General features: G+C 36.8%; 1 protein-coding gene across 3 annotated transcripts in view; it reads right to left on the reverse strand.

Moving 5' to 3' along the window:
- Window positions 1-6,321: 6,321 nt before the first annotated feature.
- Window positions 6,322-16,432, reverse strand: part of LOC131160396 (protein WHAT'S THIS FACTOR 1 homolog, chloroplastic) — a 31,150-nt gene continuing 21,039 nt past the window's right edge. For all 3 annotated transcript variants that reach the window (XR_009138021.1, XM_058116046.1, XM_058116047.1), the window contains one exon: window positions 6,322-6,760. The gene's annotated coding sequence lies outside the window, so the exon portion shown is untranslated. The remainder of the gene's footprint in view (window positions 6,761-16,432) is intronic.

Below are 16,432 nucleotides of genomic sequence, written 5' to 3' on the forward strand. Positions count from 1 at the left end.
TCAGTAAAATGTTTTTCGTATTTTCTTCTTTTTGGTTTTACACGAGTTTGAAACCGAACTGCATTCCCTGATAAGACAATCTAGCCTTTTGGGCTAATTATTACATGACGTAACTCTTATACTTGGGACAATCTTTGCGTTGCTCATTTTTAGAGTGAGTCATGTTTTTGGCGCCGTTGTTAGGGAATACCAGATTTAGTTTCAAATTAGTGTTTTTCCCTTTTATTTTGCTTTTCTTATGAAAATAAAAATGAGAGAAAAAAAAAAGTTTTGAAGAAAATATGGCTACACTTGCACCACACAATCTTATGGATTTTTTTCAGCCTACATGTACCACTACACCATCTTACACTGCTTTACCTAATAGCGCACTTAATTTCATGATTCAGCATGAGAGGACATCATTGGTATCTCAATTCTACGAGACAGAATCCGAGTGTCCTTATCAGCTTCTGACGGAACTAGAGTTAACTTGCAATACTTTTTTTCCTAGTGCTAGAACTGATGAATTTACTAGACTTCGTTTATTTACTTCTTCTTTGAAGGATAAAGTGAAGATGTTGTTTAATTTTTTGATGCCTCATTCTATCTCTAATTGGGCTGATATGGAACGTGAATTTTTGCATAAATTTTCTCCCTCACAGAGAACTCAATTTTTGCAATAATAGATCAGTCAATTCAAGTATGCATCCCCTTATCAGCCATCATCATCAAACTGTCTTTCAGCATCAATATCAGCCACAACAGATCTCTCAGAGTTATGCATCTCAAGGATTTCAATCTAATGTTGCACCTATTCCACCGGATAAGTCTTTTGAGGATACTCTTCAGCAATTCATGTAGATTCAAGTCACAACTAACAATTAGTACACTCAGACCATAAATGAAATGCGGGACACCATTAATGAGATGAACATGCAGTTGAATATCTTAGAAAGAAGGGAATTTTCGATAGAACCTTGGTCTAATCCTCAAGAATATCAGCAACAACTGCAACAAATATATAATGTTTTTCTTAAGATAACAAAGACCGTTATTACTTCGAGAAGTGGAAAATAAGTTTCCCGACCTGAGATACTCATCGACAGACAAGCAGTTGTCCCAACACCTGAAGTTACAATTAAGACAGATGAAGTCAAAGAAAAATTAGAGGAAGCGAGCCTAAAAGTGAAGAAGTCAGTTAATGAGGAGGCCGAGACTAATAAGGAGTACCAACATGTGGTACCTTATCCTTAAAGATTGACATCCGTGGAACTTTCACTCCCTAATGGAGTAAATGTCAAGGAGTGCAATGTTGAAGCAAATCCCTGCACTGGTAAGGTGATTGGTACACTCGATAAAGAAGTTGATCAGAATGGTGAGAGTTTAAATTTCAAGGAACCAAGTAAAAATTTTAATGTTGATGCTTCTGAAGAGTCAAAGGTAACTGCTCTGACAACTTTGCCTTAACGACTGGTTCTTAAAGAAGTGGATTTCCTAGAAAATATACTAAATAAAGATCATTTCTTGTTAAAACAAGGAAGACAGTTTGCATATGTTGTCTGGTACCTTAGAACGTATTGATTTATTTGAGACTAACTTTTGTGCAGGTAACAAGACTAATTCATTGTGGTGACTCAAATTTGAAGAATCGTCGGTTCAGTTTATAGAGCTGCACCCATCAGATGAAATTCCTCAAGAGCCTCCGCTAAATCGACTGTGATGTTTTTTTTTTTCTTTCTTTTCATTTTGTTTTATCTTGTTTTATTTTTAGTTTATTTTCAGGTACATTTTTCTGTAATTTCAGTTTTTCTTTTCCCTTACTTCTCCACCTAGGTATGTCTCTACTTCCCTCCCTACCTATGCTTTCACATTGAAGACAATGTTTCATTTTAGTTGGGGGGAAGAGAACTTGCATGTGCAATTGTGTGCTTCCATGTGATAGAATTTCAATGTGAAAATTGCATGTGATGTTTATATGTTAGTTAGGTCCACCTTTTGGGAAATACTGGTATTGAGCTTAGAGCATGCTAAATTCCTTATTTGTGAACGTTACATGTCAATTTTTTTCTCTCTCTTTCTGAGGATATGGAACATATAGGATATAGTGCAAATCATAGTTTAAATCAAAAGAGAATTTTATCCATTTCACTTAGTTTCAAGCAAAGGAATGATGTTGAAAGTCTTACTACACATACTACACAGGTCAGAAAACTTAAAAAGACTACTTTTAGTTCATTTTTTGGTTGATGTACTTCAGTTGTTTGGGACTCTAATGAACTATATCCTAATGGCTTAGAAAAATAAATAAATAAATAAAAGTTTGAAGCAAATGAAAACAAGAAACAAGTTAGGGATCAGTTGCAAAAAGAAGAAAAAGAAAGAAAAGAAAAAGAAAAAAAAAAGAATAAAAAGAGGGGAACAATCGTGTATTGGAAAGGGCTACCTATTACCGGGGTTCTAACTAAATAAAAAGTGGGTACCTTTTAAAGTGTAGTAGCGTGAAAGCCACCTTTATACATTCATGCACTGGAAACGACTACCTACTACTGGGATCCTAATTAATCAAGAAAGTGGGTACCTTTTAAAGTGTAATAGTGTGAAAGCCGCCAGTACAATAATTTTGAATTTGAGTAAGACCATGTAGTTGTCTTAAATTAATTGGTGTGTCTGAAACCGTTAATGTTTACTAGTGGTCAATCTTGGAATTCTGATCATCTTTTGTACACGTGAGCTTGTTACACTCTATTATCTTGGTTGTTTTACTAAATGGTGTATAAATCTTTTAGTTGATACTTAACTTGAGTTAATCTGTTTCCCGTGTTCCTAAACTCATTAAGCATATTTCATGGCATGTGATTTTCATAAGTATTGGAATTACATTTGCTACCTTCGTGGTTCGATTGCATTTACGTTATTTGCTAGAGACTAGCAAAACCTTAGTTGGGGGATGTGATTATGCGTCAAAGTTGCGTAATTAGGTGTTTAAAATCATGTATTAAATATTATAATTTTAATTAAATGTCTAATTATGTTCAATATTCTAACATCGAGCTCAATTTAGAATATTTGGATTTTTATTCGATAATTTACGGATTTATGTATCATTTTATTGTAGGAAAATTTTTGGAAATTCAATTCGAAATTAAAATTGTCTGTATGCATAGGTCGTATACGTGAGCCACAAATGAAGTCGTGCCATATTAAATGAAGCTTGGAGCTTGGCCATGTGGAGAGCTAAATGAGTTGGGCTTCGTGAACGTGACTACGCAACTGGAGCCCATGCACTTGGAGCAACCGAATTGAAGAGAGTCTCGTGAGAATGCACGTGAATGTGGAGAAGGGCATGAGAATTGGAGTGTGGGCCGTGTACATACACCATGAGAGTTGGGCTTTGTGGGGCGTGCGTGCGGGAGTGTTGGGCTGCACATACTAAGCATGTGTGTGTGTTGGGAAGAAAAGAAAGAAAAAAACAATATGCCCATCAAGCTAATGTGACCCGGCCATGCAAAAGCAAAGAAGGTTGGGTCTCTAAGGGGCTTTGTGCGCTGGGTTGCAAGAAGGCGGCAGGCCGGCTAGGGGCCTAAGGGGGCATTTAACAAAAGAAAAGCTAGAGAGTAGGGTTTTATATTTGAAACCGAATTGCATTCCCTGAGGAGATGATCTGACATTTTTGGGCTAATTATTACACAACATAACTCTTATACTTTGGACAGTTTTTGCATTGCTCATTTTTAGAGTGACTCACTCCTCTTTCCCCTAATTTGTTGTTCTTTTTTCTGTAACAAGACACCCGTCTATTTTCTTTTGATCATTTTGGCTGTCGGAAGCTATGCCCATACTAATGCATTTGCTGCAATCCTGTATTTTCTGTGGAACACTTTATTGTCCTTGTTGATCCATTTCCACTATTAGGAATTTGGATCTCTCCATTATTAATTAGACAACCAAATGGAACTGCATTGTCCTCAGTAGCATCTAACCCACCATCAATCTCATTTAGAGCTGCATGTATATATATGGTTTCTCCTGTTGTATTTCAACCCTTTCAACTAATCTTTCAACAACTTATTTTAGATTCTAATTTTCCGTATTTATAATTTGAATTAGCACATCCTGGCCTACATGTTTTGGCACTTCTTTAAAGTTCACCTCTAGTTTAGATGGCAAGGGAATGAACACCAAAACCATCCCCAGCAAGCATTGGTGCTGAACTCTCCCCTATCTGAACAAGCAAGGCCAATCTATTGAGCCATTGCTCCATGCACAGGAGCAGCAACAGCCGTGGGGACTTTGCATGTTTCAAAACTCATATTTTGCTGGAAACTTGGAAAATCTGTGAGAAAGGAAAGGAAAACATAAAAGAATCAAATTTCGTTTGGTTGTCAAGAGAAGTAAAAGAAGAAAATAAAAAAATATCAAATCAATGAACAAATATTTAGTTTTAGACACCATTTATTTTTAATTTTTCTTAAATTTTAATCATATATTAGAACAAATTTTTATTTTTAATAGTATTTGATATAGAGAGAAAAATAAAATGGAAAATGAGTTTCCTTCCTATTTTTCTTTTTTCGCCAAAATATTTGATCCAAATGGACCTACATAAATATATAAACAAACAAGGAAACCATTTTAAATATGATATGTAATTTCACCATGAATATTTGTTGTATAATCCAAGGATATGCAGTGAATGTGAACAACTGAAAATATTTTATTTTTGCAAAATAATTTTACAAAACTGTTTCGCATGACCCCAACAAAATGACTTGTCTAACATTGGATTCATGGCGACATTGCACAAGCCACCAAAAGAATAGGTGAATAGATGAATAGAACTCCACTTCATCTATACCAACTCGCCAAGTGAATTTCCTATCTTCCTTGTTGCTGTCCTAGAGGAAATATCTTTGCTGCCCCGTTCTGCTTTAGCAATGACTTATCTCAATCACTAGAAAGCAAACTCATACAATAAACCTTTTCAGTCATCCAAGCATCAATAAATGATTGTCTTCGGAGAGTATAAACCACCAATGCCATACGGCCAATATCTATAGTGAATTCATGAGAAGATTACGAAGCATTATCACTAGCCTTTTCTCAAATACAATTAACTTAACAAATCAATCCAAACCATATTACTGATAAAATTATTGTTTCAGCTTGTCACTGAGTTCCCAGGCTCTAATTCTACTGAATTCCTCGGCACTTAAGAGGCTTGCTGTGACTCAGGTGAAAATTAGAGTGTATGACAACGCCAATACTGGAATTATGTGTCATGTTGTCCTAGAGGATTGGAACCAAAATAGATATCCACTACCCTAAAAATTTTAAATTACTAAAAGGCACACCTGCAAACTAAATCCACGTGTCACGAGCCGACTATTGTCACACCTTTATGAAAGGGCCGTGCGGTGCTAGCTAAAGCACTCTTGCTTAACTAGCCTATCGTTTACCAACATTCATTCATAAAACACTTTCATTGTATTCAATCAAATGGTTGCGGAAACAATAAGCAATCTGAAAGCCGTGACAAACAAGCAGTAAACATTGAAGTAACGTAATTCATTAACAACACCTCCATTAACATTGTGTGTTTAGCGAGGGAAGCAAGTAGGTTAAACATGTTAACAATAACTAGTGAGTTTCACAAGACTGATGAACACTCACCCCCCCCCCCCCTCCCCCAAAAACAAAAAAAGAGGTTTTTATGTAAATATTATTCTGACACTAGAAAACATCAAAGTGATCGAAAAATTATAGTCTTATTTGGCATACAAAGAAACTAGTAGAAAATAACCCTATACTAGTATTTACATAATGAAAGTCCATCCCTAGCACACGAGACAAGTGGTCACAGATAAGCATAATGCCTTGAATAAGTTTAACTTGTGACACAAGGGAATAAGCACTAAAACCATCCCCAGCAAGCATTGGTGCTGAACTCCTCCCATTTCTGAACAAGCAAGGCCAATCTATTGGGCCATTGCTCCATGCACGGGAGCAATAGCAGCCTTGGGGACTTTGCGTGTTCCAAATGTCATATTTTGCTGCAAGACTCCATTTGAAACTTGGAAAATGTGAGAAAAAAGAAAGGAAAATACAAAAGAATTAAGAGAAGTAAAAAAGAAAATAAAAAAAATATACCAAATCAATGAACAAAAATTTAGTTTTAGACACCATTTATTTTTAATTTTTCTTAATTTTTAATCATATATTATAACAAACTTTTATTTTTAGTAGTATTTAATATAGAGAGAAAAATAAAATGGAAAATGACTTTCCTTTTCATTTTCCTTTCTTCGCCAAAATCTTTGATCCAAATGGTACATAAATAAATAAACAATAAGAACACTATTTTAAATATGATATACAATTTCATCATGAATATGAAATACATACTTCCAAAGAAATGTCCATGATTGCATAAATTGGCAGGAAAAAATTCATATAACCACCCCACTTAGTGGGACTTTAGACTTGGTTTTCATGTTATTATTGTATAATCCAAAGAAATACAGTGAATGTGAACAACTGAAAATATTTTATTTCTGCAAAACAATTTTACAAAACTGTTTCGCATAACCTGAATAAAATGACTTGCCTAACATTGGATTCATGGCGACATTGCACAAGCCACCAAAAAAGAATAGGTGAATAGATGAATAGACCTCCACTTTATCTATACCAAACGCCGAGTGAATTTCCTATCTTCCTTGTTGCCGTCCTAGAGGAAATATCTTTGCTGCCCCGTTCTGCTAATGACTTATCTCCATCACTAGAAAGCAAAGTCACATACAATAAACCTTTTCAGTCATCCAAGCATCAATAAATGAGAGTATAAACCACCAATGCCATACGGGACATATCTATAGTGAATTCATGAGAAGATTACAAAGCATTATAACTAGCATTTTCTCAAATACAATTAACTTGACAAATCAATCGAAACCTTATAATAAAATTATTGTTTCAGCTTGACACTGAGTTCCCAGGCTTTAATTCTACTGAATTCCTTGGCACTTAAGAGGCTTGGTGAAAATTAGAGTGTATGACAATTGCCAATACTGGAATTAAGTGTCATGTTGTGTCCTAGAGGATTGGAACCTAAAGATATATCCACTGCACTAAAAATTTTAAAATACTGAAAGGCACACCTGCAAACTGAACCCAGTTGATGTTTATGGACTGAAAGAGATGTGACCACTGATCTGGCTAGCTATTTTTTTCCTCTGAATCCTGTTTGGGAAACCGCTCATACTCTCATTTCCCTGCTAATTCTGAGAGTACAGTAGTTTCCCTTTTCACCCTGAGCAGGAAGCCCCATGAGCCTCAAGCCTTTAAAGGAACAAAAAGACTTCTGGACTATTTTAGTTCCGTTGTAGACTCTTGGAAACTTCAGGTCTGCACTAAGCACATATTTGCAGACCTTAATATATATGATCTCAGGTGGGGGCGCTTTTAAAGAACTGATTTCTTTTCAAACTTGGAAGCAACCCATGTGTCAAAAGAAAGCAGCCAACGGAAATCTAGAAATTTCTGCAATGGGAGTTGAAGAAAATAATTTCCTTTTCCTCTTCCTTTTTCATTTATTTATTTTCAACAAACTGCAATTTTGACGAGGAACTTATTGAAAAAAGTTGTAGGCGGACTCCAGATGAAGAGCACATCTTCTTTTAATTGTTTCTGCTGGTTTTAGAGTGTGAGGCACTCTGGCTGTCCTTTTAAAGCCACGGAAACACGCAGGGAGAAAATATGGCATCAGAGAGTTCCATGGATGGGAAAGTGGCAATCCATGCTGGGCTGGTGTCTGCTGCATGTCAGACAAATTAGTTGAATCCTTTCCAGTATTTATATACGGATTGAAATATTCTTTTTTGGTTCAATAACCATGCAATCCAATTTCTATTTTTTTTTTCTATCAGTTTTAAATAACTTTTGCAGAATAAAATCTTTGAAAATATAAACATAACCTTTGATGGTGCATAAGATTCAGGTATACATATTGGGATAATGCCGATATTATGTCCTGCCAGTTGGGTCTCTTGCATTTTGTTAATTTATGAAACGTTGCAGGTGCAGGCCTATCTAACAGCTATTACAATTGAGATAATGCATGATTTGGTAGTTATAGTTGTTCTGATGGAAGGATTGCATTTTGTCTCAGCTGATTGCTATGTTTTTCCTACTTTTCTTAACAAGCTAAGCCAAATGCTTCTCACTTTTGACATACATCTATTAGAAATTTGGACCAGGATGAAATATTTGGGAAAGAGCTGTATATTGAAAGTCTACTTCAAATATTTGAACGTAGTGGCCCCTTCTTAATTTTCAAAATATTTGGGAGAGATCAAGCTCAACCTCTTTCTGAAACAAATGAGTGGTCTATGGAACAAAATGGAATTGAGCATGCGATTAACAATGAACAATCTGATTTCATTGGAAGTGATGTCACTTCTTCATCTAGAGTTGTGCCTAGGTCTACATTTAAATCTGCTAAAGAGATCAAGAGAAAGAAACCAAGGTTGGTTTGGAACTAGATTTCATTAATGCTTGGAGCTATACTGAAGAGTAATTGTTCGAAGAAATTGACAAAATTGATTTCATAAGTAACAAATATCATACGAGAGTTTATCAAGCTCTTACTGAGGATGAAAGAGCTACAAGGGCATTCTTAATAGCATAGTAGTCTTGGCTATCAGTGAAGTTCAAGTCTTCTTTCTTTGAATACTAGATTCTTATCTCTACTATTAAAATGGGTATTCCCTTTTCTTGGATTGGTTTTCAAGTTACCCAAAATACTCTTACAACTCTTGATTTACATATATCATCTTATTATCATGTACCAAAGATTTAAATGATTAATAAATTTTGTAAAAATTCAAAATTGATGTTTATATTTTTAAAGTTTGTTCTAATAACCATTTTGCTTTTGATATGCATATTCAACAGCACTTCGTGACTTTTTAAATTTTTTATTTTTATTTGTAACATTGTTCGCACTGGAAGAGTCCATGGATGTGCTTGATACACGTAAGTGAGAACCAACTTGACCCAAAACTTTAAGTTTATTAGGTTATATGCTCAACCATGTATGTAGCCCTTCTCTTCCATTCTATTCAAAATATCCCTATAACCACTTACAATTACTCAAAATGCCCCAAAGCTATATTACACACAATTACCCAAAATGCGCTAAAGTCATGAAGCACCCACATAGTGCGTGCCCACGATCAGTTTATATAATTACTCTTTCAAGTACTCTAATTATTGGTCAACAAAGAGATAAATTAGGGAATCACATCATATGCTGAAGGATTTTTTTCCCTAATAGTTTTTCTTAGTCAAATGTAAATAGGTTGTGGATTGTTCTAGTCATAAGATGACTAATTGAACTTTATTATTGGTACATAGAATATTAGGATAAATATTACTAGGAAATTGAAAATTTTTATGTGTTTTATTCATATCACATTAATCCTATGTTTGGGAGAGGCATTGAATTTAGAATTTTGTGGACTTGGTAAATGTAATACAATTATATTGAATTTTTTCCAAATCTACCCAAATCCAAATTTAAAATATAAAATCCGTGCTTCCAAATGCAATGTAAATATTACATATATTATGTTATTATCATATACCAATGATTTAAATGATTATTAAATTTTGTAAAAATTCAAAATTGACATTTATTTCATGAACTTTTTTTTTTTTTGATCTGGTAACATTATTAGCACCAGAAGAGTTCATAGGTGGCTTGATACACATAGGTGAGAACCAACTTGACCAAAAAGCTTAAACCTATTAGGTCTTGAACTCGACCATGTATATAAACACTCATATTCCATTATATTCTTTCAATTTGGGATAAACTCACAAGTGAAATTCTTAACAATATCCCCCTCACTTGTGATTTCCAGCTATTTCCCTTTAAACGGGAATCATGTTGGGGTGGATCTAGGAGCAACAATCACACACGGACAAAACATAAAGAAACAAGAATGGAACACCAAATTTACGTGGTTCGGTCCAACCTGACCTACGTCCACAGAGCACACACCAATACTATAACCGAGAGAATAATACAAGGAGAAGGAGGCTACTGCATTCAACTCAACTCTCTCTCTCTCTCTCTCTCTCTCTCTTTCTCACACAACACACAACTCTCTGCTTTGCACACACAACTCTACCCACAAATAAAACATAGCACCCATCACATTTATATAGCCTGAGATGGGGGGTAAAATTCAAAGGTTGGTGGCTTAATGTCAGCCATGGTAGGCAAGGTTGGTAGAGGGCTGCTGGTTTCCATTTACTGCAGGTCTCCATTTCAACGTAAGCTGCGGGGGGTGGTGTTGCCATCTCCACATATTGTGCGCAGCTCAACAATCTCCCACTTGGAGACGGAGACACCATCTCAACCAATGTATAGACAAATAATGTGCTCGTATCTGTCTTCAAGCATGAAAACCAACTGAAACTAAGCACAACTTCAGCTTCTCAGTAGTCACCACCTTCCTGTTTGCTGGATTCCTGTTGACTAATCTGATAGTTGTCAGCTTCACAATTGGTGTAAAGATGCCGGTATAGTCAATCCCTTCCTTCTACTTGAAGCCTTTGACTACCAACCGAGTCGTGTACCTCCTGGAGCTGTCATGCTCTTCTTTGATCCTGTACACCTACTTGTTGTGAAGGGTCTTCTTACCTTTGGGCAACTCAACTAGTTCCATCGTTCTATTGGAGGTGAGGGACTTCATCTCGTCCTTCATCACAAGCTCCCAGTTGCTCATATCTGCCACCTGACATGCTTCATCATAGCATTCAGGCTCTCCTCCATCTGTAAGAAGTAAGTAATATATATACTTTCTATTTGGTACATGAGGCCGAGAAGATCTCCTAACCTCCGGAGTAGGAGTAGGAGGCGATGGTGCGACGATTTGCTCCATTGGTTCCTCCACCTGAGGATTCTTAGTATTTTGTTGTTGCGTCTCGACACCTTCTAGGACATCATCCATATCTACATAGATTGACTCTCTCTGAACTGGTTTGGTGGATTCTGCTGTGTGTTTGTCTTTGTACATCACCTTTTTGTTGAAAATCACGTCTTTACTTCTGATCAACTTCTTGTTTTCATCATCTCAAATGCGATACACATATTCATCTTCACCATAACTGACAAAGGTGCATTTCTAGGACTTATGATCAAACTTGTTTTTGACATGATTACTGATATGTAAATATGCAACACAACCAAAAACTTTCAAATGTGAAAGTCTCATCTCTTTTCTACTCCATACCTCTTTTTGTATACAATGGTCCAATGGTACTGATGGACCCTTATTAATCAAGGATACTGTTGTGCTGACTGCTTCTACTCAGAACTGCAATGGTAAGCCTGACTGTATATGTAATGGCCTGCCTATTTTACCATAATTTTTTTTCTATAACATTTAATATAATAATCATGTTATCTTGTTCAGCTGATAAAACATAATCAACATAGACCCATGAGTACCAGGGATATACCTGAAACATAACTCTGATTACCTAAACAGCGGAAAACATAAGTCATATACATATCAAGTCATCCAACCAACACAATACCAGAGTTTTACTAAAACTGTTATATACATATACACATCCCAAAAAAAAAAAAAAAATGTCCTAGGGTCATAACCCAAAAATCCATCAGAGCCTAGCATAACAACTTACCCTCCTGATAGGGTAGGACAGTCGACCTCAAACACTACGGAGCTCTATCCGCTCTTCTATCTAGGGCTCTTAAAATGTTTATATAGTTGGGGTGAGACACCTCTCAGTAAGGGAAATAAACTAACATCAGTGTGTGACAACATGAGTATTTTCGTATTATACATATAACAGTACATAAATCATATTTGGCAAAAATATCTGTATCATAATTGGATAAAACATAATTTATCATAACATGATAAAACATACTGAAGTTCTATACATGAAAACATCTTATATAATTCTACATGAAATAACACCATGGATGGATAGCTGGCTGGTGTCCTGTCTTACCCCCACATGACTAGGTTGTGCGACCTGAAAGCGGGACCTAGCAATGGCTGGCCGATCACGTTAGATTAACATAAGTCTATAAGTACGATGGGTCTACCCCTCTTGGTCCGAACTACCAGAGGGACGCATGCACTACCATAAAACCACATCGACTGCCATTCTCGCACAGTCCCTTACGACGTGTGGTAGCACTAACATATACATGATCGTAAACATATAGCTACGGTACCGTGCTTCGTGAAAGCCTAAACCAAGCCATCTGGGTTCTAATAACATATAGTAAATTCCAAATAATGATACATATTTGTTTCATAATAATATCTATCATGATAATATTTTCATAAATTTTTGCATAACATATCATGTAAATTACGGCCCTTATGCCGGCATAGCATATCATGTAAAACCACGGCACCCTTACGCCGGCATAGCATATTATGTAAAATCACGGCCCTTACGCCGACATATTATATCATGTAAAATCATGGCCCTTACGCCGACATATATTTTAACATACATAGTTCGAAATTTTTGTACTGTTTCAATACCATACTTTAAACATATTTCCTGTATTGTTTTCATGTTTTTCCTGAAAACTAAGAAAACATGCTTATTATGGGAAAATCACAATATTCTGATATAATACAATTTCATGAAAACTTATACTCATGCCACACAAATATGAATAATGTTTTTAAGCATAAAACCTGATTTGAAACCATATTTCCTGATAAATATCATTAAATTCATTTTCCTTTTCAACTGCAGTATTCCCAAACACTGTGCTAATACATACATAATTTCTAAAAATAAATGTTGTATTATGGTAAATAATTTCATGACAATTTCTGATTTAATTTATCCCCTTACCTAGCTTATCGAAAAGTTCACAAATTACTCCAAAATTACACCTGTGGTGTTCCCAGCTTAACACCCTGAAATTTACATTTCCCCCAATAAAACTTCAGTATAAACTCATCTAATACCTTAGCCCACAAATACCAAATACCTTGATAATTATTAAAATAACTTACCTAAATTTTGGGATGGTGCCCAAATTAGCCTAACCAATAAATCACTCCAGCAAATTTGTAGAGAATCTTCCCAGGAGTAACGTGACAGCTTCGGATCGTCGAACCGGCGAAGAATTGACCCGAAAACCTAGAGAGAAGGCAGAGAAACCGTGAAGAGAGAGAGAGGAATTTGAGAAAATGAATTTGTTTCCGCTGAACTCGATTTTGGGGCTATATATAAAGTGCTGTCCATGTGGTCTCGTCGACGAGTCACATCTCTTTGTCGACGAGTTTCAAGCTCTAGAAGAAGTTCTCTATGTAATTTCTCGTCGACGAGGCACGAGTTTCTGTTGACGAGTCGAAGCGCCCTACTTGGCGACGAGCACTTCTTCACTTGTCGACGAGACCCTGCTGAAATCCCTTTTAAAAAATCACTCTCTTCTTTCTTTTATTATTTAATTACTATAATCTCTACATTCTCCTCTCCTTATAAAAATTTCGTTCTCGAAACTTACTATCTGTATTGACACCATCCTTTAAAGAAAATGGGCTACTTATTTTATTACTTACTCTCACTTGTGGCGGAGGAATACCGTGGTTACATTATCCTAAAACCAAAATACTACCTATTCTATAACCTACAATACTACTCACACATATATCATCTTTCTTTTCATAACATTAAACCATACTACATTTACTTTACTCGTATACCTAGTGCTGATCTCCACTGAATAAGTGCGGGTATTTCTATCGTATCTGCTCCTCGAGCTCCCATAAGGCTTCCTCCACCACGTGATTTCTCCACACGACTTTTACTAAAGAAATTTTCTTACTGCGCAATTCCTGTTCTTTTCTGTCTAACAACTGCACTAGTATCTCCTCATAAGCCAGTGAATCTCTGAGCTCTAACTCTGCATAACTGACCACGTGGGAGGGATCTGAGACGTATTTTGTCAGCATGGAAACATGAAATACGTCATGCATTCTGAACAAGGCTGGTGGTAAAGCTAACCGGTAGGCAACTGACCCCACTCTTTCAAGTATCTCGAAAGAGCCAATGAACCTAATGCTTAACTTACCCTTCCTCCCAAACCTCGTAACTCCCTTCAATGGTGCTATCTTCAAGAACACATGGTCCCCAACTTCAAATTCCAACTTCCGACGGCAAGTATCAGCGTAGCTCTTCTGCCGACTCTGAGCTGCACAGATTCTTTCTTTAATGAGCCGGACTTTGTCGTAGGCATGCTGTACTATTTCTAGCCCAAACACTCGCCTCTCACCCATTTCATCCTAGTATAGAGGAGAACGACACCTCCTACCATAGAGTGCCTCATAAGGTGTCATGTTGATGCTAGTCTGATAGTTGTTATTGTATGTAAACTCTACCAGCGGCATATACTGAGTCCAACTACCCCAAAAATCCAGCACACACACTCACAACATGTCTTCTAATATCTAAATTACCCTCTTAGTTTGGCCATCCGTTTGGGGATGAAACGCCATGCTGAAAGATAACTGAAACCCTAGAGCCTCCTGCAGGCTCCTCCAAAACCATGATGTGAAACATGGGTCTCGGTCTGATCCTATAGACACTGGCACACCATGTGATTGTACTACTTCCTGAATATATGATTCCGCCAGTCTGTCCATGGAGTAGTTGACTTTAATAGGAATGAGGTGAGCGGTCTTCATCAATCTATCAACGACCACCCAAATAGTATTCTAATCATGTCGTGCCGATGGTCAACCCATCATGAAATCCATAGATACATGATCTCATTTCCACTCTGAGATGTAAAGCGGTTGCAACTGGCCCGCCGGCCTCTGGTGCTCAGCCTTTACCTACTAGCACGTCAGACACTACTGCACAAACTCGACAATTTCCCTCTTCATGCTGCTCCACCAGTAAGACTCTCGCATATTCCTATACATTTTAGTACTACCTGGATGAACCGTGTACAAGAACCTGTGAGCCTCCTCTAAGATCGTCCTCCTGATGTCCATATCTGCAGGCACACACAACCTGGAACGGAACCTCAAGGCCCTATCATAAAAAATACTGAATTCCTCTCCTTGTCCATCCCGCACCTTAGCTATTAGCTCTACTAATTCTGCGTCATCTCTTTAAGCGGTCTTAATCCTTTCCTATAGAGTAGACTGCACTACTAAGTTGGCAATAAATGTCTGAGGATCACTCTCTATCAACTCCACACCGAGTCTCTCCAGATCCATCAGGATCAGATGTTGAACCTTCATAGATGCCAGTGCTGGTCCCACTGATTTCCTGCTCAGAGCATCAGATACTACGTTTGCTTTCCTTGAGTGGTAACTAATAGTGTAGTCATAATCTTTAATAAGTTCCACCCACCTCCTCTGTCTCATGTTTAACTCTTTTTGAGTGAAAAAATATTTCAAACTTTTATGATTGGAGAATATCTCGCATCTCTTAACGTACAAATAACGCCTCCAAATCTTTAACAAGTGTACCACTGCAGCTAATTCCAAATTGTGGGTAGGGTAGTTCTTTTCATACTCTTTCAACTGTCGGTAGGCATAAGCTACAACCCTTCCATGCTACATTAATACACAGTCGAGCATCACTGTAAATAACATAACCATCACCCCCTGATGGAATGATCAACACTGGTGCAGTGACAAACCTCTGTTTCAATTCCTGGAAGCTCTGCTCGCAATTATCATCACATTCAAACCTGACATTCTTTCTGGTCAGACGCGTGAGAGACCCTGAAAAAGCTGAAAACCCTTTTACAAACCGACGATAATAACCTGCCAGTCCCAAGAAACTCCTAATTTCCTGAATGTTTTTCAGTCTGACCCAAGTCAACACTATCTCAATCTTACTGGGATCCACTGAAATACCATCTCCTGAAATAACATGCCCCCGAAACGACACTTTCTCTATCCAAAATTCACATTTACTAAACTTGATATACAACTTATTTTCCCTAAGCATCTAAAGTACCAGCCGTAAATGCGTCTCATGCTCCTCAAAATTCCTTGAGTAAACCAATATGTCATCAATGAAAACTACAACAAACTGATATAAATACTGGTGAAAAACTCTATTCATCAAGTCCATGAACACGTAGAAGCATTCATCAGACTAAATGGCATAATTAGGAATTCATAATGCTTATACCTGGTCCCGAAAGCTGTCTTCGAGACATCTTCTCCTTTTTCTCTTACATGATGATAGCCTAATCTGATATCAATCTTGGAAAAGACCCGTGTATCCTAAAACTGATCAAATAAATCATCTCTACGGGGTAAAGGATACCTTTTCTTGATTGTCACATTATTTATCTCTCTGTAATCAATACACGTCTTCATAGACCCATCTTTTTTCTTTACAAATAACACTGGTA

The sequence above is a fragment of the Malania oleifera genome, chromosome 7 (assembly GCF_029873635.1).
Source record: "Malania oleifera isolate guangnan ecotype guangnan chromosome 7, ASM2987363v1, whole genome shotgun sequence".
Taxonomy (NCBI): Eukaryota; Viridiplantae; Streptophyta; class Magnoliopsida; order Santalales; family Ximeniaceae; genus Malania; species Malania oleifera.